The sequence below is a fragment of the Gossypium arboreum genome, chromosome 9, assembly GCF_025698485.1.
Source record: "Gossypium arboreum isolate Shixiya-1 chromosome 9, ASM2569848v2, whole genome shotgun sequence".
Classification (NCBI taxonomy): Eukaryota; Viridiplantae; Streptophyta; class Magnoliopsida; order Malvales; family Malvaceae; genus Gossypium; species Gossypium arboreum.
In genome coordinates, this window is record NC_069078.1 from 62,354,942 (window position 1) to 62,380,005 (window position 25,064).

Genomic DNA, 25,064 nt, shown 5'->3' on the forward strand with positions numbered 1-25,064 from the left:
AAATTGGTTTCTCTCTCTTTAAAAAAAACTGATGTCTGTTGCCCTTCCCTCTGCACTTTCGTCTTCCCTTCGGCTTTTTCCTTTCTATTTTTTTGGTGCTTGGATGATTCAAGGATTCGAGCGAGTGGAAATTGTGTTGGGGAGGAGTTTTGATCTTCGTTGGTGTTGGGAATCGCGAATTCAGGTATGGGTTCGGTAACGTTTTCTTTTCATTGTCGAAAATTTGATTTAGTTCAGTTAAATTCAATAAATTTGGTGTATCTCTAAAAAATTATCATTCGAAGTGTCAATTGTTACGGGTTTTTCTTGAAATACTATGGGTTTTTGGTGCGTTATTGGGTAGCGTTTCGAGAGCAAAGGTACATTCTGTAGCGAGTTCTAGTGCGGTTTCGTGACTGCACTGGTGGCTACATGGGCTTGTGCACCAACATGGGTGGTTTACATGGCTATGTAGAATTGGGAATTAAGGCTTTAAGGCTAATTTTGGTGCCACACGGCCTGGCCACACGGGCATACATCCTGACACGGGAGTGTGAAATCTTCACATGGTTGTGTCTAATTTGTTTTTTGTTTTTAGCAGTTTTGAATAGTGAGTTACACGGGCTTCTCATATAGGCGTATCCCCCTCCATACGGGCATGTGTTGCCTTCACATGAGCGTGTATGGCCTTCACATGGGCTTATAGTGTGACAGCCCAAAATTGACCCTAGTCGGGAAGTGGTTTCGGGACCGCTAAACCGAAGCACCGAAATGTTTGAACGTAATATTTATTGTCTAGAATATGTATTTATGAATGTGTGAAAATTTCAAGCTTCGATTTAGTCGATTGCATGTGAATTCAGTTAGTAGGACTTGTGTGACACTTTTGAAAAGTGATAGGCTAATCTATAAGGACCTAATAGTGCATGTAGTCAAAAGGGAGGACTTGCATGTCAAATTTCCCCCAAGTGCTAGTGGCCGGCCATGACAAGGAATTATGGGCAAAACATGTCATGAAACATGTTGTGTAAGTGTTTTATGTTGGAATAAATAAAATAAGGTGCATGGGTAATAAAAAAATGAAAAAAAAATGTGTGTGAAGGCTTCTCCCCCTCCCCATTGCCGTGAAGGTAAGAAAGAAAACAAAAAAATTTTGTTCATCCTTTTTCATTCTTTTGGCCGAAAATCCCAAGGGAGAAGAAAGGGGTTCTTGCTCATGGTTGGTTTGGAAGAGGATTAGGAAGAGGTTTGGCCATCCTTGTATCTAGATTAAGGTATGTTTGATGTTGTGCCATGAGATTCATGCATGTTTTTAGTTGCTAGCTTTAGTTCTAATTAGTCCATGGTTCAAAACTTTGCTATGTCATGGGGATGATAGTATGGAATGAAAATTTTGAGATAAGTAAGGTTAAACTTGATTTGGTATAATCGGCCATATAGGTGTATATGTTTGTGAAAATATATTTTCTTTGTTAACTCTTTACAATCGATTGTAGGAGTAATATTGGCTTATAAGGTTGAGTTGATTCATGATGTTGTATATTAGGATTAAAAATACTTGAGACTAGGTTAACTTAATAGTGATAATACATTCGACCTTGAAGCATTAATCGAATATTGGTTGAGGTTTTGATATTTTGAACAAGGATAGTTGTGAAATGGGGTGAAAACCATTAAATTATACACATAAGTATCCAGCAAGAAAATTAAACTACTAAATGTATTCATTTTAGATCAAGACATCAAAGAGGGAGAATCAAACAAAGGCAAAGCAAAGATAATCGAGTAGTCGATTGGGAATCATTTCATCCAATATAAGGTAAGTCATTAAGCATATATTTTGTATTAATTTAAATGGTCGTAACGTCTAAGTAATGATGCTGAATGGAATGATAAATATATATATATACATGTATGTATGTGGTGATGAAAGTATTGAATGAAAAGAAAAGAGGTAAGATGTATTGAGTTATTGGTTTCGGCACTAAGTGTGCGGGTGTAAACATTTATGATCATAAATTGGCACTAAGTGTGCGGGTTCAAATTGTATAGCACTAAGTGTGAAAGTTTGATTATATAGTACTAAGTGTGCGAGTTCGACTATTAAGCACTAAGTGTGCGGGCTTATTATACATTCTCTAATAAACATACATGCTCTACGTGTGCGGCCTTACCGAGTCAATCATGGACAGCGGTACGAGTAAACACCTTGAACTCATGAGGAATAGACATTTTATTTATATTTGGGATTGAGCTTGGTAAGTCTTGAACCTATGTGGTGATTATACTTGAAGATAAATGCATGCAATGTCATATGGTGTAATGTATGAAATGTCAAAGTAGGGCTTGGTATGAGATCAAACCGAAATGCCTAAGGAATTATAGCACAGTTTGGGTGTGGATGGAGGATTTTAATCCCGCATTAATTATTTTCTCTTATGATATATTATTACTGAACGACAATATAATGCTTATGACTTACTGAGTTATATACTCACTCGGTGTTTGCTTGTCACCTACTTTAGGTTTCTTGGACTCGTCTTTTTGCGTGCTCGTGATCGTCATCGAAGTCATCACACCGGCTAGCAACTTTTGGTATCTTCTTTTTAGTCGGTCTAGGAGAACATTTCAGCATGTATAGGCTAATATGTTTTGTTGAAATTTGGTATGTAAACTTTTAGCCATGCGAAAATGGCATAAATGTTCGGTTGGATTTGGTTCTCTAATGTTAAGTCGCAAGTCTTGGTAATTCGATTTTTATGCCATATGTCATGGTTGATTATTTTTGGTGTTAAAATTCATGATATGGAAATAGTGTAGTAGGGAGATGTTTGACAATGATTAGCCTTTGGTATGGCTAGTCATGATCATAATTTGTGACATGTATGATGAATTACTAGTTAGATCAAGGGGAAATCACGAAATAGGCATAGTTGCTTTAGTAACAGATGCTGGCAACAGTAGTGATGTGAGATTGAAAAATCACTAAATATAGGGGAAATGGAATTAAATAATGAATAAATTATGGAATCGAAGCTCGATGAGTCTATTTTCATATAGAAGAAACGAAGCAACCATATGAGCTGTATGTTAAGAGATATTTAAGTTTTCGTGAGATAGGGCCAGAACGGTTACTAGAGTCCCTGTCCTGACTTTGGGAATTCATCATGAATTGACCAGAGATAATTAGAAGCCATGCCATATATGTACAGATTCCTTTTCGAGTCTAGTTTCTGTAGAAACAAACGACATCAGTATTGAAGCCCTGTACAGGGAGATATCCAAGTCATAATGCGCAAAGGTCAGTGTAGTCAATCCCTGTAACATGGGGGACTTTAACTAATAAACTGTACTAATTGGCCCAACCAAAAATTCTAGAAAACAATTTGTAGATGCATATATGAGTCTAGTTTCGGGGAAAATTTACGGAACTGGATTTCGAGTTTCAGAACTCAAGATATGATTTTTAATGCGACTCGTATGCAGATTGGCAGCCTGTATGGGAAATTTCTAATAAGTGGCTTGAAGTCTATTAACACCTCGTGTTCGACTCCGGCGACGGTCTCAGGTTCGGGGTGTTACATATAGACCCCCACATGGCCTGGGAATTTTCCATACGGCTGAGGCACACGACTGTGTAGCCTTATGTCGCCAAATTTTGTATTGTGTCTGTTTTTGATCTAATTAAGATTCTGTGTGTTCCGACCCTTGGTAGGTTTCTGTAAGGGTGGTCAAGACTTTGTTTTGGCCTAGAGTTGCACATTATTCACAATCATAGCTCTAATTAAGCAATTCAGTTGAGTGTTAATTGATGTTATGTTATATCTTATTCTGATTTTGGGCATTTGAATGTGTGCATTTCTGATTTCATACTCTGTTTCTGTACGTCTGTCTTCAAATGGTGTGCATTTTTCATTTGCATTAATCTTTTTGGGTTTGGTTGTGAAGAGAAGGGAGTCTGATCTTTCTTGCAGTTTTAACTGCAACATGTTTGTGCAGTGGTTTACCGCAATGCACAGTACGACATATATGTCTACTCTGCTGCATGTTAACATTTGAGTGGCTTAGTCCACATAATTGGTGTGTAGGTTGGATGGGCCTTTCGAGGTCCTATGCGGTGTGCATGGTTGGATGAGCTTAATTAGCTCTTTTTGGGGTGTGAATGGGGGACGGAGAGGTTGTAACACCCCGTACCCGAGACCGTCGCCGGGGTCGGACACGAGGGGTTAACAGACTTCGTTCACTTAATTTCACCGTTCATAAAAAAATTTTCCAGACAGTTGGCTAACTGTGTCACTGTCACCTTAAAAATCATATCTTGAGTTCTACAACTCGAAAATCAGTTTCGTGATTTTTCCATGAAACTAGACTCATATATCCATCTACAAATTTTTTTCTAGAATTTTTGGTTGGGCCAATTAGTACAGTTTATTAGTTAAAGTCTCCCCTACTATAGGGTTCGACTACACTGACCTTCTTGCATTGCGACTTAAATAACTCCTTGTGCAGGACTTCAATGCTTATTTCATTTGTTTCTAATGAAACTAGACTCAAAAAGGAATCTGCACATATATGGCATGATTTCTAATTATCTCTGGTTAATTTATAATGAATTTCCAAAGTCAGATCAGGGGATCCAGAAATCGCTCTGGCTCTGTCCCACGAAAACTTAAATATCTCTTAAAATACAGCTCATATGACCGTATCGTTTCTTCCATATGGAAGTAGATTCACCAAGATTCGATTACATAATTTATTCACTATTTAATTCCATTCCTACTATTTTTAGTGATTTTTTTAAATTCACACCACTGCTGCTGTGTACATCTGCCTTTAGGGTAGACTTTACCTATTACATAGTTTCTATGATTCAACTAACCCTTTAGCAAATATAGCACAAATTATGATCATGATGAACCATTCTAATGGCTAATCGTTGCCAAACATTCCATGCCTCTTAATGAACATATACATTCAAGATGACTATAACATTATGCTCAAAACGTATATAAGCCATTTTCGCATGGCCATCCAAAGTTTTACATACCAAAGTTCAAACAAAACATAATAGCCTATACATGCCGAAATGTTCTCTTAGACCAACTAAGAAGAAGATACCAAAAAGCTGCAAGCTGGTGTGATGACTTCGATGACGGTCCCGAATACGCAAAAAGTCGAGTCCAAGAAACCTAAAATAGGTGACAAGCAAACACCGAATGAGTATATAACTCAGTAAGTCATAAGCATTACACTACCATCCATTAATAAAATTTTCACAAGAGGAAACAACGAAATGAGGCTAAGTACTCCATCCATACCGAACTATGCCATAGTTTCTTAGACCTTACGATTCAATCTCATTCCAAGTCCTACATTGACATTTCATACGCTATTCAATAGGATAATTGAGGCATTTCCATACATCATTTTATTTTCGTTACAATCATACAACTAAACGAACTTTCACCTATTCCACGATGAACCTTATGTACGTGACTTCAATTATAATCATTACATAGGTTCAAAACTTACCACGCTCAACTCCATATATAAACATAGCACCTATTAGCCATGAACCCAAGGTACTTACCCTTTCCGCTGTCCGAAATCGACTCGGTAAGGTCGCACCCTTAATATAAATAATTGATAGAAAATATATATATATATATAATGGGTTCGCACACATAGTGCTTAATAATCAACCACGCACACTTAGTGCCATGTACTTTAAACTCGCACACTTAGTGCCATGCATTTCAAGCCCGCACACTTAGTGCCATTCTCTCAACCGTGAACACTTATTGCCCACACACTTAGTGCCGAAAACCAGCCACTATATACGCTTCACTTCCTTTTTACATTCGACAATTTCATCTCTACATACATATACATTTGTATACATTTCATCTCATTAAACAAAATTGCATAGGTATTACGATCATTTAAATCAATACCAACTATATGCTTAATGACTTACCTTGTGTTGGGTAAAATAATTCCAAGTCGACTACTCGATGACCTTCGATTTCCCCTTGTTGGACGCCTCTCCTTTAGGATCTCGAGCTTAAACAAATAAATTAACTCATTCAACCGCTTTGCTACATATATTGGTATTCACATTTTAATGATTTTATGACATACGGAACGGCATGGTAAAATTTTTATCTTGCTACCTTATGCTCTTAGCTATTCGGCTAATAACCATATGCTATCGCCCTACTATCAATAATCCAATCACACATGCATATATATATATATATGGCCGAATGTACAAAGCTTAGACTCATCATCACCTATGCTCTTAATTTGATGGCAGAATATGCATATATATATATATATAATATCAACTATACTATCATCTTTAATTCACCTAAACACAAAATTTCATCTCATGAACACTTGACTGAATTTTTCCTAATCTAGCATGGCTTCACATATATTTGTAACATCCTAATAATCCACATATATCACATTTCTACATAAATTTTCTTTTACTTTTCCTCTACTTCCATTCACAACATCAAAAGCACCATACACATGTATCATTACAAAGCTTCACACTTAGCATGCAAATGACATCAACACAAATCCACCTTAGCCGAAACTTAACTCATCTTTATGCCTCATCACCACAACATCAAACATCAAACATCAACCAAGAAGACAACACCCATGGCCGAATATCATCCCCATCTCATAGCAAAGATTTAAACCATGGGCTAGGTAGAACTCAAACTAACAACTAAAAACATGCATGAATCTCATGGACAACATCAAACATACCTTAGTCTAGCAAACTCCCATGGCTGATTTTCTCAAGCTCTTCCCCCCCCTTCTTCTTAGAATATTCGGCCAAGCCAAAAAAATGTGAAAGGATGGACACTTTTTTTTTTCTTTTCTTTGTTTTCATCATATTCCTTTTCATTATTTTATTCTTTCTAACATAACCACTAACTAAACATGTTTGCAACATGTTTCCACTCATAGCATGGCGGCCACTATGCTTAAATTTTGGGTAAATTGACATGCAAACCCATCATTTTCACAACATGCATTTATAGGCCACCTTACATTTGCCTAGCACATTTCTAAATTTTCTCACATAAGTCCTATTTGATAAAATTCACTTACAATTAACAAAATCCAAACATGAAATTTTCACACATGCATATGTACATATAATGAGCATCAACTATGACGGTTAATTATTTTTATGACTCGGTTTAGTGGTCCCGAAACCACTTTCCGACTAGGGTCAATTTAGGGCTGTCACAACTCTCCCCCACTTAAGAAATTTTCGTCTCGTTCTTTCATAGAGTTCTCAGGTTCCCAAGTAGCTTCTTCCATTCCGTGTTTGAGCCATAACACTTTCACTAACGGAACCCTTTTGTTTCGCAACTCTTTCACTTCACGTGCTAGGATACGGATCGGTTCTTCTTCATAACTCATATCGGCTTGAATTTCAATCTCGGAGGGGTTTATTACATGCGAAGGATCGGATCAGTAACGTCGAAGCATCGAAACATGAAAAACGTTGTGGATCTTTTCGAGTTCAGGGGGTAAAAGCAACCTATATGCAACTGGGCCAACTCGTTCGGAGATCTCAGACGGCCCAATGAATCTCGGACTCAATTTGCCCTTACGGCCAAATCTGAGTATCTTTTTCCAAGGTGATACCTTAAGAAACACTTTGTCTCCCACCTGATACTCAATATCTCTTCGTTTTAAATCTGCGTACGACTTCTGACGATCTGATGCTGCCTTCAGACTCTCACGAATTATACTTACTTTCATTCAAAGATCTTTAATCAAATCCACTCGAAAATTTTACTTTCACGAGCTCGATCCAAAACAATGGCGTACGACATTTTCGACCGTACAAAGCCTCGTAAGGTGCCATCTTAATACTTGACTGAAAACTATTGTTGTAAGCGAATTCAATCAAAGGTAAATACCGTTCCCATGAACCACTAAACTCGAGGATGCAACATCTCAACATATCCTCAAGTATCTGAATTATCCGCTCGGATTGACCATTGGTTTGGGGGTGAAAAGTGGTGCTAAAATACAACTTGGTACCCAAGGCTTCTTGAAATTTCTTCCAAAATCGTGAGGTGAATCTCGGATCTCTATTCGACACAATAGAAATTGGTACCCCGTGTAATCTCACAATCTGAGAGACATACAATTCAGCTAGTTTATCCAATGAAAAATCCGTACGTACGGGGATAAAATGAGCCGACTTAGTCAGTCTATCAACAACAACCCAAATCGCATCTTTCTTACTTGTCGACAATGGCAACCCAGACACAAAATCCATCGTGACTCGATCCCATTTCCATTCGTATCATGATCGGTCAAGTAAACCCGTAGGCACTTGATGTTCCGCCTTTACTTGCGACATATTAAACACTTCAAACAAAATCGAAATGTCTCGTTTCATACCATGCCACCAAACCGACGCCTCGGATCGTTGTACATTTCGTACTCCCGGTGAATTGACATTCGGCTACAATGAGCTTTGTTCAGAATCATCGAAATGAGTTCTGAATTTCTTGGAACACACAACCGACTTCTTAACCTCAAACAATCGTCATCATCAATTTGAAACTCTGATTCCATATTCGGAACACATCCAGCCCATTTTGCAACCAATTCATCATCGACTTTCTGAGCTTCACAAATTTGATGAATCAACAATGGTTTGACCTTTAATTCCGCCACTAACACATTGTCGGATAGAACAGACAAGTGTACATTCATTGTTCGTAAAGCAAACAGTGATTTACGACTTAAGGCATCCGCAACCACATTAGCCTTTCCCGGGTGATAGTCAATGACAAGCTCATAATCTTTTAACAACTCGAGCCAACGTCTTTGTCGCAGATTTAAGTCTCTTTGAATCATCAAATATTTGAGACTTTTGTGATCCGAAAATACATGGCACTTCTCACCAAATAAATAATGTCGCCATATTTTCAAAGCGAATACGATGGCAGCTAGTTCGAGATCATGGGTCGGGTAATTTTTCTCGTGTGGCTTTAATTGTCTCGACGCATAGGCCACAACTCGACCTTCTTGCATCAATACGCAACCCAAACCAAGTAGGGATGCATCATTATAAATGACAAACTCTTTGCCTGATTCGGGCTGCACTAGAATTGGATCTTCAGTCAAATAAGTTTTCAGTTGATCAAAACTTTTCTGACATTTTTCCGTCCATTCGAACTTAGCATCTTTTTGAAGTAGCTTCGTCATTGATGTGGCTATCATCGAGAAACCTTTTACAAACCGTCGGTAGTATCCGGCAAGTCCCAAAAAGCTCTGAACCTCAGTAATATTTCTCGGAGGCTTCCAGTTAAGTATGGCTGAAATTTTACTCGGGTCAACTCGAATACCCGATGCAGATACCACATGACCCAAGAAGCTAACCTCTCTTAACCAGAACTCACATTTACTGAACTTAGCATATAACTGCTTATCCCGTAAAATTTGCAACACTAATCTCAAGTGCTCAGCATTTTCGGTCCCATTTCTTGAATAGACCAAGATGTCATCAATGAACACAACTACGAACCGGTCCAAATACTATCTGAAGATCCGATTCATCAAATCCATAAATACCATAGGGCATTAGTGAGCCCAAATGGCATCACTAAGAATTCAGAGTGGCAGTATCTCGTTCGAAAGGTTTTGGGTATATCCGAATCTCGAATCCAGAATCGATAATAACCCGATCTCAAATCTATCTTTGAAAACACCGAGGCTCCCTTTAGTTGATCAAACAAATCATCAATACGCGGTAACGGATATTTATTCTTTATTGTCACTTTGTTCAGCTGACGATAGTCGATGCACAACCTCATGGTTCCGTCCTTATTTTTCACAAACAATCTGGTGCACCCAAGGTGAGAAACTTGGTCGAGTGAAACCTCGTCGTCAATTCTTGCAACCGAGCTTTCAACTCTTTTAACTCGGTTGGTGCCATACGATACGGAGCTATCGAAATCGGAGTAGTCCTGTACAAGCTCAATACCAAACTCTACCTCCGAACAGTGGTAAAACCGATAATTCTTGGGAAAACGTCCGGTATTCACAAACCACCCGACAGATTCGGGTTTCTTTTCTAACTCTTTGTCATCATACATACGCAAGGTATGCTTCGCACCCTTTCTTACATATTTCGAGCCAACATTGATGATATTACGGTGGCAACCCCTTTAAGTCCGTAGACTCAACTCGGATTATCTCGTTATTTGCGCACCTTAAATCAATGGTTTTCTTTTGCAACTCACCACTGCGTCATATACGCTCAACCAGTCCATACTAAGAATAACATCAAATTCATCAAATGGTAAAAGCATCAAATCGGTAGGAAAATAGGATTCTCGGATCATTAGAGGCATCTCTTACACACTTTGTCAACAAGCGCATATTGACCCAAAGGATTTGACACTGAATTACGAACTCGAGAGACTCAATAGGCGAGTCTTATTGGATGCTAAAGTCTCACATACATAAGAATGAGTAGAGCCGTGGTCGATTAATGCAATTACATTAGTGTCAAAAGAGTGAAAGTACCAATGATAACATCGGGGAGGATGCTTCCTCTCGCACGGATGGCATATGCCCTAGCAGAGTCTGGTCTCGGATCGAACAGTAGTATCAGAGGCCCCTCTCTGATTACCACCCCTACCTCCTGAAATTCTCGGTGGTCTACCTCTAGCTGTCATTCCACTAGGTCTTGCACCTTGCATCCTATTCTTCTCATCAAGCTCCGTGCAATCTCTAATGAAGTGGTCCTTCGAACCGCATCCGTAACAGGCCCTGTTAGTAGACTTACCCCAACATTCACCTATGTGTCGTCTTCCACATTGGGGGCATTTAGGTTTCTCTTGGCGATTATTGCCCACACTAGCTATCGAAGTAGTCCGTCGATGGTCGTGCTCTAATGGAAATTCCCGCAGTCGTCCTCGATTTAATAGTGTCCTCCCTGAACTTCTTTACAGCTGAGAATGGAGCTTTACCCATCGATCTTTTACGATAGTCTCTAGCTTCAAATTCAGCCTTCTTCTTCTCCTTTCCAAGTTCTTCCGCCTTGCGTGCTCGTTCAACTAGTGTTACTTAATTCTTTTATCTCCAAAATACCCATAGTAGCTTTAAATCTTCATTCAATCCTTCTTCAAATCTCTTGCACATAGCAACCTCATCAGCCACACACTCCGGGCATACCGATCGAGTCTTACGAACTCATGTTCAGATTCGAGATCTTGTCATACGGCCTTGCTTTAGTTCCAAGAATTCCTTACGCTTTTGATCGATGAACCGTTGACTAATATATTTCTTTCGAAATTCCGCTTGGAAGAAATCCCAAGTAACTCGTTCGTTTGGGACTATGGAAATCAAGGTCCTCCACCAATAGTAGGCTGAGTCTCACAACAAGGATATAGCACACTTTAGACATTCATCGGTGTGCATGACAGTTCATCGAACACCGAATGGTGTTATCAAGCGAACTTGGCCCTTTCGGCATCATCAAGAACTATGGCCTTGAACTCCTCGGCTCGCGCCTAATCAAGTCTACTGGTGGTTTACTCAGCCTCACAGGATCAAGAATGGATGGCATTACGGGCTCTTGGGGTGGATTATTCAAATTCGGGAATGGTTGGACAGCCGGAATGGTTCGGGCATATTACGCGACCCACTCATTCATCATGGTGAAGAAGGCTTGTTTTGCCCCTCATCCCGATTATTTGCAGATGACCGAGGTTCAACAGCGGTGTCCCTTGCGCAGAGCAGCCGCTACACTTTCAACGTCATCCGCTAAGGGTCTCTCTACCGGGTTCCATTTGCTAATCAAAACAAAAATTTTAACCGTCAGAAGTCATCACATTATTAAGCACTAACATTAAGGCATGTATAGCTAGACTCATACGTGCTATGGTAGTCCTAGAACCGACTAAACCATAGCTCTGATACCAATAAAATTGTAACACCCCGTACCTGAGACCGTCGCCGGGGTCGGACACGAGGGGTTAACAGACTTCGTTCACTTAATTTCACCGTTCATAAAAAAATTTTCCAGACAGTTGGCTAACTGTGTCACTGTCACCTTAAAAATCATATCTTGAGTTCTACAACTCAAAAATCAGTTTCGTGATTTTTCCCTGAAAATAGACTCATATATCTATCTAAAAATTTTTTTCTAGAATTTTTGGTCAGGCCAATTAGTACAGTTTATTAGTTAAAGTCTCCCCTGCTACAGGGTTCGACTACACTGACCTTCTTGCATTGCAACTTAAATAACTCCTTGTACAGGACTTCAATGCTTATAGCGTTTGTTTCTAATGAAACTAGACTCAAAAAGGAATCTGCACATATATGGTATGATTTCTAATTATATCTGGTTAATTTATAATGAATTTACAAAGTCAGATTAGGGGATCCAGAAATCGCTCTGGCCCTGTCTCACGAAAACTTAAATATCTCTTAAAATACAGCTCATATGACCGTATCGTTTCTTCCATATGGAAGTAGATTCACCAAGGTTCGATTACATAATTTATTCACTATTTAATTCCATTCCTACTATTTTTAGTGATTTTTTTTTTAAATTCACACCACTGCTGCTGTGAACATCTGCCTTTAGGGTAGACTTTACCTATTACATAGTTTCTATGATTCAACTAACCCTTTAGCAAATATAGCACAAATTATGATCATGATGAACCATTCTAATGGCTAATCATTGCCAAACATTCCATGCCTCTTAATGAACATATACATTCAAGATGACTATAACTTTATGCTCAAAACGTATATAAGCCATTTTCGCATGGCCATCCAAAGTTTTACATACCAAAGTTCAAACAAAACATAATAGCCTATACATGCCGAAATGTTCTCTTAGACCAACTAAGAAGAAGATACCAAAAAGTTGCAAGCTGGTGTGATGACTTCGATGACGGTCCCGAATACGCAAAAAGTCGAGTCCAAGAAACCTAAAATAGGTGACAAGCAAACACCGAATGAGTATATAACTCAGTAAGTCATAAGCATTACACTACCATCCATTAATAAAATTTTCACAAGAGGAAACAACGAAATGAGGCTAAGTACTCCATCCATACCGAACTATGCCATAGTTTCTTAGACCTTACGATTCAATCTCATTCCAAGTCCTACATTGATATTTCATACGCTATTCAATAGGATAATTGAGGCATTTCCATACATCATTTTATTTTCGTTACAATCATACAACTAAACGAACTTTCACCTATTCCACGATGAACCTTATGTACGTGACTTCAATTATAATCATCACATAGGTTCAAAACTTACCACGCTCAACTCCATATATAAACATAGCACCTATTAGCCATGAACCCAAGGTACTTACCCTTTCCATTGTCCAAATCGACTCGGTAAGGTCGCACCCTTAATATAAATAATTGATAGAAAATATATATATATATATAATGGGTTCGCACACATAGTGCTTAATAATCAACCACGCACACTTAGTGCCATGTACTTTAAACTCGCACACTTAGTGCCATGCATTTCAAGCCCGCACACTTAGTGCCATTCTCTCAACCGTGAACACTTATTGCCCGCACACTTAGTGCCGAAAACCAGCCACTATATACGCTTCACTTCCTTTTTACATTCGACAATTTCATCTCTACATACATATACATTTGTATACATTTCATCTCATTAAACACAATTGCATAGGTATTACGATCATTTAAATCAATACCAACTATATGCTTAATGACTTACCTTGTGTTGGGTAAAATAATTCCAAGTCGGCTACTCGATGACCTTCGATTTCCCCTTGTTGGACGCCTCTCCTTTAGGATCTTGAGCTTAAACAAATAAATTAACTCATTCAACCGCTTTGCTACATATATTGGTATTCACATTTTAATGATTTTATGACATACGGAACGGCATGGTAAAATTTTTATCTTGCTACCTTATGCTCTTAGGTATTCGGCTAATAACCATATGCTATCGCCCTACTATCAATAATCCAATCACACATGCATATATATATATATATGGCCGAATGTACAAAGCTTAGACTCATCATCACCTATGCTCTTAATTTGATGGCCGAATATGCATACATATATATATATAATATCAACTATACTATCATCTTTAATTCACCTAAACACAAAATTTCATCTCATGAACACTTGACTGAATTTTTCCTAATCTAGCATGGCTTCACATATATTTGTAACATCCTAATAATCCACATATATCACATTTCTACATAAATTTTCTTTTACTTTTCCTCTACTTCCATTCACAACATCAAAAGCACCATACACATGTATCATTACAAAGCTTCACACTTAGCATGCAAATGACATCAACACAAATCCACCTTAGCCGAAACTTAACTCATCTTCATGCCTCATCACCACAACATCAAACATCAAACATCAACCAAGAAGACAACACCCATGGCCGAATATCATCCCCATCTCATAGCAAAGATTTAAACCATGGGCTAGGTAGAACTCAAACTAACAACTAAAAACATGCATGAATCTCATGGACAACATCAAACATACCTTAGTCTAGCAAACTCCCATGGCTGATTTTCTCAAGCTCTTCCCCCCTTCTTCTTAGAACATTCGGCCAAGCCAAAAAAATGTGAAAGGATGGACACTTTTTTTTTCTTTTCTTTGTTTTCATCATATTCCTTTTTCATTATTTTATTCTTTCTAACATAACCACTAACTAAACATGTTTGCAACATGTTTCCACTCATAGCATGGCCGGCCACTATGCTTAAATTTTGGGTAAATTGACATGCAAACCCATCATTTTCACAACATGCATTTATAGGCCACCTTACATTTGCCTATCAGATTTCTAAATTTTCTCACATAAGTCCTATTTGATAAAATTCACTTACAATTAACAAAATCCAAACATGAAATTTTCACACATGCATATGTACATATAATGAGCATCAACTATGACGGTTAATTATTTTTATGACTCGGTTTAGTGGTCCCGAAACCACTTTTCGACTAGGGTCAATTTAGGGCTGTCACAGAGGTGTTTTGCTGGTTGGGTGGGTTTTCATTACTTGTTGCATTCATTTTGCATTTTGTCTGTTTGTTTGATTGTGAGACTAACTGTTTATAGATCGAGCTATTTCAGTACTGATACATTTGATTTGTTGGTGAAGACTATTTGTATTTCAAATTGCCATTGAGTTTTATTATTATTTTATTTTTATTTGAAATTTTGGTGATCATTTATCTATCATTTTTGAACTCACATTGAGCTCGTGTAGCTCACTCCCTTTAGTTTATCCGTTTGTAGGTACCATCGTTTTCTGTAGTTGGACTTGGCACATCGGAGGTCTCAGACAGGCACGTTTTAAAATCAACTTTAAAAGTATTTTCATAAATTCCACATTTATAAATAAATGATTTGAATTGTAAGTTTTATTTTAAATATTGTGGTATGAATTTTGGGTTTTACACACGTAAGCTTCTTTTGGACTAAAATTTTTGTAATATCGAAATTTTACAACGGAGAGTTTTACGTAACTTAAATAACGTTTGTTTTCTAGCTGGTTAAACTAAAATTTTACCTACGATCACTTCGGTGATCTATGTAACCTCCGAGATTCGGTCTAAACTTCTAGGCTGGATTTTTGGTGTGTTACATACTTTGATTGAGAAACTCTATTTCCTTTATTTTTCAATAGTTGTATGCTAGAATCATAAGGATTTCTCATAGGGATTGCATCAAAGCTATTAAAGTTTTTTTAACACTTTCTCTATATAGTTAAATTAATTTAAAGTAAACCGTTGTTCTGATTTAGTAACTTTAACTCCTAAGATTACATCTACCTCCTCCAAATCCATCATATCAAATTTGGTAGATAATAAATTCTTGGTTTTATTAATGGATTCTATATTAATATTAAAAATTAACATGTCATCCACATACAGACTTATGATGACACAATCAGAACCAAACATATTAGAATACACACATGCATATACACCATTAATAATGTAACCAAAACTAAGAATAGTCTTATGAAATTTCTCATACCATTGTTTTGGAGCTTGTTTAAGATCATATGTAGATTTTTTGAGTTTGCAAACTTTATCTTCCATACCTGGTGCCACAAATCTTGGAGGTTGCTCCATGGAGATCTCCTAATCCAAATCACCATTCAAGAAAGTTGTCTTCACATGCATTTGATGTACCCAAAAATTGTGAATTGAAGCTAAAACAAACAAAATATGAATGGTTGAGATATTTATTACAAGAGAGTATGTATCATAATAATCTACTCCAAATTTCTAAGTGAACCCTTTTATAACTAGTCTTACCTAATACCTTTGAATTGACCCATCAGGCCTGAGTTTCTTTCTAAAGATCATTTATTACTAATAGATCAAAAACAATTAGGCAAGTCTACTAGTTCCCAAGTATGATTAGACATAATAGACTCTAGCTCATTATTAATGACATCTTTCCAAAAACTAGCATCTATTGATTTTATGGCTTCATCATAGGTTTTTAGATCCCCATTTATAAAAAGTGTATGAGCAACAGAATCACTTATAAAGTCTAAATCTCTAATTTCTATTACAAAGGAAGTAAGGAAATCTAGTCCGAAACTAGTGGCAGTCTTTTATCTTTTATGTAACATCCCAAAATATGGCCTAGGAGTTTTAGGGCTATTTTAGGAAATTTGGCCTTAGAGTGCTTAGAAATTCGTGATTTGGTATATCGATGATGATTTTTATAATAGTTTTTGAATGGTCAAATCAATTTTGAAAAAGTGTTCTAGAAACCTTTAATTTTAGAAAAAAGACTAATTTGTAATAGAGTCAAAACAGTTAGCATTTATGTTACAGTTTTACCAGTTCTTAAAATTTAACCTAATAAACCCCTATTCCCAACTCTAATTCACGATAGTTGCTCTTCTAAGTTGCTATTGTCGTCACTTACCATCCCTTTGATCTTCCAATTGATTTTTGATTTTGAAACCATAATACTCTGAATCCCTATCACTCTCAAGCATTAAACCTTCCTAAAACTCCAAGAAAAACATTAAAAAAAACTCCATAGATTTCATCATCTTCTCCAAACGTGGGTTTTCCAAAATTGCATCAAACTCATTTAATCTTCCATTAAAGGTAATGTTTTGAATTCTTATGAGTTTTCCATGATATCTAGTCTTTAAAATTGAACTATTGGCCCTCAAATCTTATGTTTTAGATAAAAGCCAAAAATTGGGTCGTTAATGGTGGATTTTAGATTTTCGAGTAAAAATATGATTTCAAAGTGTCTTTCAATTAGTTTTAATATTATTAAGAGGTTTCTAAACTTATATTGAAGTTTCATTAAGGATTTCTTATGTTTTAATTAATTTTTGTTATTTTGGCTAAAACTTATAAAAAAATGTCGATACCTTGAAACATGTAGTTTTGTATGGTTTAAGGGTTGAGGATTAGGCGTAGATGACTAATTAGGTGAGCGAAATTCATTTATGACTAAGGGTCCATTTTTTTACATGTAAAAAGTTTTACAGAAAATGTTTTCTGCATTTTCTTGTGTTTGTTTCACAGAAAATAGTTTGGTCAATGGAAAATGACTTACAGGTCAAGGTAAAATAAACCATTTTTTTCTGTAAAATGACTTACCATTTTGAAAAGCGTAAGTCATTTTCCGGAAAAGAACTCATCTATAGATAATTTTATTTTTATAACTTAAATCAAGCTTAATATTATTATATTGATAATAAATTTTATTTTTATTTTTAAAATATTTAAAATATTATGTTTTTCAATATTATTAAACATACATATTTAATTATTTATATTTAGTCATATAATAAATTATTAATATAATAAATATAATTTATTATTTTAATAAATTATTTATTATTTCAATTTTATTTTAATAATAAATTTTAAAATAATAATTTTAAATAATGTTATTCACATATTATTGAAAATATTCAATAGTTATTACAATTATAAATATATTAATTATAAATGTTTTGTAGTATAAAGGTTAAAATATGTTATAAGTCTATGTACACTTCATGATTTGTAATTTAGTCTTTGTACTTTTATTCTAAAGGATTTAGTCCTTTTATTTTTCAAATTTGAAAATCAAGTCCAATTATTGACATCGTTAATTTTTTTGTCAATTTTGTTGATGTCACATTTTAAATAAAAATATTCACTTAGTAGTCATGTAATTAAAAATGACATTGTAATGAATCTAAATTTAACATAATATTTTTAATATATGCAAAAAAATGTAAAATATAAAATTATAGATAAAAATAAATTCAATTAAACAATGAAAAAAATAAGAACATCTCAAATGTATGTTTTTTAATTGAAAACAACTTTTATGAAATATTTTAAAGAAATCTACCAAACAACAGAAAATATTTTACACAGATTCCTCCAAACACCAGAAAATATTAGCTTTTCTAGAAAAGTAAATCATTTTCCAAAAATCATTTCCAGAAGTCATTTTCAATGAAACAAATGGAGCCTAATTAGATGAACGAAATTCGTTTTAGGCAAAAAGGTTAAGTGTAGACTGAGTTACGAGTATTCTAAGTTTGTCATGTTAAAGGTTTTGGTTACATGAGAACTTAGAATAGGTTGATGTTTTGGTTTGTTTAAGTGAGTCTTTGGGTACTATCTGATTGTGAATCTTGTATGGTTATTATGTGTAAAGCATTGGATTCATTGGAGCCTTTTAAAAGTTAAAGGAAGATTTAGTTTGAGCTTTCGACTTCTTGGTGAAAGCATAGTGGTAAGTGTTTGGAATCACTGCTCATAGACATTAGTAATGTGTTATTTGGGAATTTGTAGTAGCTTAAACTCCTACTCTAGATTCCGAGTGTAATTTTTCTTGTATCTATATTTATCTTGTGGTTTTGTGCTTATATGATTATGAATTTGTGCATAGTGATGAGAAGCTCATATAAGTGATATGTGATTATTTTCGAAAATTTTGGCCTTGCGATCTTGAAACCAGTGGATATAGTTAGCATGCCATAGGATTGTGAGTTCTCATTTATATGTATAGTGATTTTGGGTGTTGAGGCCGTAGGACATGGTTGAGGTATAAGGGAATGAGAGCTAAGCTCCATTCAACGAGACATGTGAGGGGAAATAATGAGAGTGCTAGATATATGCTTCACTTATGGGACATGTTTGACTCTATGAGTCTATGTGGTGTGTTGGAGATCCGTGTATCCATTTAGTGACGATAGAGCTCACTTTATGTTTCATACCTCAAGTGCCAATTTATCATTATATATGACTTGTGTGAAATATAATATATGCTTGAATGAATATGTGTTTCAAGATGCATGTTTACATGAGTACGTAAATGCTATGTAAATGAACTAATAGATAATGCATGTAAAGGTACTATATGTCACTAGACGTAAGAATTTTGTAATCATACTTATATATGGTTGTCTTGTGGATGCATGACGACACATTTGCGATGTGGTTATTCTAGTCATTCGCTGAGCTTGTTATGCTTACCTACTCCCTTTTTTACTCATTGCAGATTAGTTGCATACCGGTGTGAGCGATGTGGTTTTTCGAGAGGTGACCCAAGCCAAGTCTGTGTTATTCTGTAGGTGTTCTTTATTTACATTTTGGGAAAAGGCAATGTGATAGACTTGTCTAATGCCTTGATGTGTTTGGACTATCTATCGGTCTTGCTTTTATTTTTTTAGAGGTTTATGAGTACATATATTTACTTTGGTTTATGAATACTGATGATGGAATGATGATACTTGCTCGGACATGTTTTTGGTATTTTGAACTATTGATTAAGGCGTTTGGATGGTTATTTGTTTTAACAATTGATGCATGATGATTAGAAACATATTTGCGATGAGTTAATTGCATATGTATGCTGCATTTTTGAGATCTGAAGCAGAGGTATCGATAATTGGGTTTTAAAAATTGATACCTCTATTCTTGAAACGTGTAGGAAGCTAGAATAGAGATTTCGTATCGATACCTTTGCTCGAGTATCGATACTCAGAGTTAAAGAATCGATATTTCATGACAGGTACCGATAGTTTTCGAGTTTTAGGTTTCTAACCAAGAAACAAAATGCGAGTTTGGTATCATTTTTCCAAGTGGTACCGATACCACTTAAAGAAAATATCGATACCCTAGTGCCAGTATTGATACCTACGAACATATTTTGGAAATGATAACTATCAAGTTTGAGTGGCTTAAAACCATCATGAGTAATGAAACGATGGATGATTTATTTTGAATGAGCTTTTGTTGTCGTATATGACATGAGAAGATGGTGTGACATCTCGTATTTAGGCTTGGCGATCAGGCTGGGTATAGGGTGTTACATTGGATGGTATCAGAGCCCTAGGTTCAATAGCTCTCAGACCTAGGTGATTGTTGTGTGTGTGAAGTTTCAAAACTCACGAATTTAAATTTCCTTGTTTTCTTGAAATTGTTGGTATATCACTGTTAGAATTGCATGAGAATTGCTTGGAATGTCTTGGTTGAATTGTATGAGGGGTAGGAATGGGAACACATTGCCTTAATCCTAAATTTTGCTTGCAGAAATGAGACTTATATCATGTCCTCGCCACTTACACCTTTTATTTGTGTGCGTGTTGCTATTAGAAGACAACATCTCTAAATTCACATATAGAATGATCATGCAAAGACATGAATATCTATGCAACACTATCTAGAACATAACCAACAAATACAACATCAACAGTTTTAGGTCTGATAGTGCTCTTTTTAAAAGCAGTCAAACCTACTTTTAGTAAACACCCCCACACTTTAAAGTATTGCAGATTAGGGTCATAACATTTCCACAATTCATATGGGGTACAATCTAATTTTTTTTTATGAGGCAGTCTATTAAGAATATGGTTTGTAGAAAGTACGACCTCCCCCCATATACTGTCAGGTAAACCAGAACTTAGTAGTAAAGCATTCATCATATCTTTTAGAGTTCAATTTTTTCCCTTTAGCTATACCCTTTTTTTTATAGGACATAATGAGTAGAAAATTTGTGTATAATGTCGTTTTTCTCACAAAGCTCTTTAAGAAAATTAGTGTCATATTCACCACCTCTATTAGATCTAAGATGTTTTATTTTCCTATCAACCTGGTTTTCTACTTCTGTTTTATAAAAAAGAAAGGTTTTATCAGCTTCATCTTTTGATCTTAGAATATATACCTTTGTATATCTAGAGTAGTAATCTACAAAGATGCTATAGTAGCATTTTCCACTATTATTTTATGTGTTTTTAAAGTCTGTTAGATGGAAGCACAAGAATATATATACTTTTTCATGCCCCTTTTAACACAAATTCATGTAGTTTCAGTGTAATTTTATAAAAAATATAATATAATTATAAAATAATTAAATTGTACTTAAATTGTACTTAAATTATTAACATATTGAATTTTAATTAATTTTATAATAAAATTTCATAAATTTTAATTTATTGTCCATGATTTGCACAAAGGGTGAAAATTGGCTCGGTAGATACTACTAGAAGTTCAAAACCGAAGCGATTTATCAAGTATTGAGGCGAATTAATTTTTCAGCCTAAGAGGGTCCAAATGATGAATATTAATACATAATATAATTAATTTTTATTTTAATCCAATTTATTTTGTGTTAAATAATTATTATTAATTAAATTATGAAAGGAGGCCCAATTGTGTTGGTCTGAAAGACTGATCCAACCGAGCAAAAGGGTTGCCCAAAACCGTCCAACATGCTGACCCAATCAGCTTAAATTAGCTTATTATTTGGCTTGCAAATCAGCCCTTGAATTTTCCTTGAAATTGCATTCAAACCCCTCCACTTTCTGTGCTTTTAAAGATTCACCTCAAGCTAAATTTAGCAAGTTCGAAACCTTCAAACTTGCCACATGTGTGGCCGGCCAAGGGGGGTTCTATGGCTGCTTATTTTTTGCTATTTTTAGCAGCCAGTCCCACCTATAAATACCCCTCTTTGCTTCTTATTTCAACACACCTCTCACACCTTCATTCCACACTTTCCTCATTTTCTCTCTTCCAAACCTTCTTTTGCTTTCTAATTTTTTTCTTTCATTCTCTTGCCGATTTCCATCTTCGAAAAGAGCCCTTCAGCCACCATTGGTAGCATATTTAAGTACTTGTAGAAGCCTCGTTTCAACAAGAATGAGCGGAGAAGGAGGAGCAGAGCAAACTAGTCAGGCTTTGGAGAAACACCGAATTTTGATTCTAGTTTCCTATCCTTTAATTTTTTTTATTGTAGTTGTTATGAACATGTCTATGAATATTTTTTATGTTGATATTCTTAATTTTATTAACATGGAATAAATTTTATTCGTGTTAGGTTGATTGCATTTCGTCCACTTAAGTTATTAAAATTACGTTTGTGTTGTTATAGGTCTTGGTAAATTGCTTGATTAAGTAAAATCATGATTATGTTATTCTTACATTACAATTTTAAGATAACTAAGAATTAATTATTAATCGCATTGAAATTGTAATTAATTAACACAATACTTAATCAGTGCATGTTTAATCTTCTAAGGTAGCGGAGGGTTAAATTAGTGGCGGTATTAAACAATACATTAACCTTGCATAACTTGCAAGATTATTGTGATTAAACTTTTTCAATGTAGGTATATATTGTTACTTCACTTAATCTTTTATTTTCTTATTAAAATTGATTAATTGTTTGAATTGGTATAGTAATATGTTCAAGAGATTAGTTAATTTTGTAAGTCTGTATGTGCTATAGTTAACAAATTACCAAGTTGCCATGAATTTATTCGTAACAACATGAACATTGTTTTAGTAATATTTAGTTAAGAAATGTAATTAATCTAACACAATTATATCATCTTGATTAAAATCATCTTTTGAAATTGTGAATTGGAACATTTATTTTATTTTACTTAGTTAAAATTTAGTTTTTAATCACTTCCTCAAAATCAAAATATTTTTAATCACCAAAGTGTTTGAATTTCATTTCATAAACAATTTTCTTAAATAACCCCTGTGGGTACGATAACTTGACATTTACTTATCACTTTATTACTTGTTGCGATTGTGTACACTTGCAAATTTCCATCGTTCTAAGTTTTTGGCGTCGTTGCCGGTGACTATTTTAAAAGTCATTATTTTTGAAATTGTTAATTTTACATTTTTGTTAAATTTTCTATTCAATTTTAACTTAATTAATTTTTCTATGTTTGTTTCAGGTTACGAGTATTGATCGAATTATCTATTTACTCCCTATAGACCCTAAGATTGAAAGAACTTTTTGACAACGAAGAAGACAAGCAGTTCAAAGAAGGACCGAAGAGACGAACTATGAAAATCTAAATCAAGGAAACAGAGCAAACCCTGCTTAAAATCCTATCCTTATTACTAATGGTAGGGATAAAGCTCTAAGATAGTATGCTATGCCAGTGTTTCATGATCTTAATCTAGGTATTAGGAAACTCGAGATCAAGGCACAACAATTTGAGCTGAAGCCAGTTATGCTCCAAATGTTTCAGACAGTAGGCCAATTCAGTGGAATGCCTACAGAAGATCCTCACCTTCACTTAAGACTGTTTATGGAGGTGAGTGATTCCTTTATGTTAGCCGGAATACCCGAATATGCACTACGATCAAAGTTGTTCCCATATTCATTGAGGGACAAAGCTCGAGCCTGGTTGGACTCATGCCACCACATTCCATTACCACATGGCAAGAGTTAGCAGAAATATTCCTTATGAAGTATTTCCTACCTAGTAAGAATGCTAAGTTCAGGAATGAGATCACTACTTTCTAACAAATAGATGATGAGTCCTTGTATGAGGCATGAGAAAGGTACAAAGAATTATTAAATAAAAGTGCCCTTATCATGGAATCCCGTATTGCATTCAACTTGAGACATTCTATAATGCCCTTAATGCTTACATGAGGATGGTAGTGGATGCTTCTACTAATATTGTTTCCTTTCTTCTATAATGCCCTTAATGCTTACATGAGGATGGTAGTGGATGCTTCTACTAATATTGTTTCCTTTCTAAGTCTTATAACGAGGCTTATGAAATCATTAAGAGGATTGCCAGCAATAATTATCAATGGCCAACCAATCAAGCAACGTCAGGAAGACGAGTCGCTGGAGTACATGAAATGGAAGCTCTCACTTCACTTACATCTCAAGCAACCTCAATATCATCGTTGCTTAAAAACTTTACTACTAATGGGTTTAATAATTTTATAGCTCAGCCATCCAATCAATTTGAAAATATAGCCTGTGTTTATTGTGGAGAAGGGCATTTGTTCGAAGAATGTCCATCAAACCCAGAATTTGTGTATTACATGGGTAATCAGAACCAGAACCGAGGAATGCAAGGACTGCAATCCAATTTATATAACCCATCTTGGCGAAACCACCCTAAATTCTCTTGGAGTAACCAAGGGGTTGGACCTAGTAACACTTATGCCCAACCTAAACCGACCCAACCACCTATTTTTACCTAACAAGTTTGGAAGCAACCTCAAGTTGAATCTTTCAATGGCTTAGAAAACTTGTTGAAGACATACATAGCCAAAAACGATGCCTTAATCCAAAGCCAACCATCCTATTGAAAAACCTGGAAAATCAAATGGGCCAACTTGCCACTGAACTCAAAAATCTTCCACAAGGTGCTTTGCCTAGTGATATGGAGAATCTTAGAAATCCGAGGAAAGAGTATTGTAAATTATTGACATTGAGCAGCAAAAAGACATTAGAGCCCAACACTGTCGAAGTTGAAAAGGAGCCAGCTGATGCTCAAGATTTAGTGGAAGTTCAACCAAGTGTTGAAATTCTAGCTTCACCAGAACCAGAATTTGCAAAACTCGATACACAGACAACTTCGTTAGATGCAGAACTGTGACAAAAGACAAATCAAATAGTTCCAGTAAATAATCCTGCACCACTCTACCCTCAAAGACTTCAGAAGTAGAAGTAAGAAATCCAGTTCAAGAAGTTCTTAGACGTACTTAAGT

At 35.6% G+C, this 25,064-nt stretch overlaps 1 non-coding gene across 1 annotated transcript; it reads right to left on the bottom strand.

The window, feature by feature from the left end:
• Window positions 1–23,826: 23,826 nt before the first annotated feature.
• On the bottom strand, window positions 23,827–23,935 carry LOC128280960 (small nucleolar RNA R71). Its single transcript, XR_008271177.1, has one exon. It is a non-coding gene; the product is annotated as a small nucleolar RNA R71 (small nucleolar RNA).
• Between the last annotated feature and the right edge of the window lie 1,129 nt (window positions 23,936–25,064).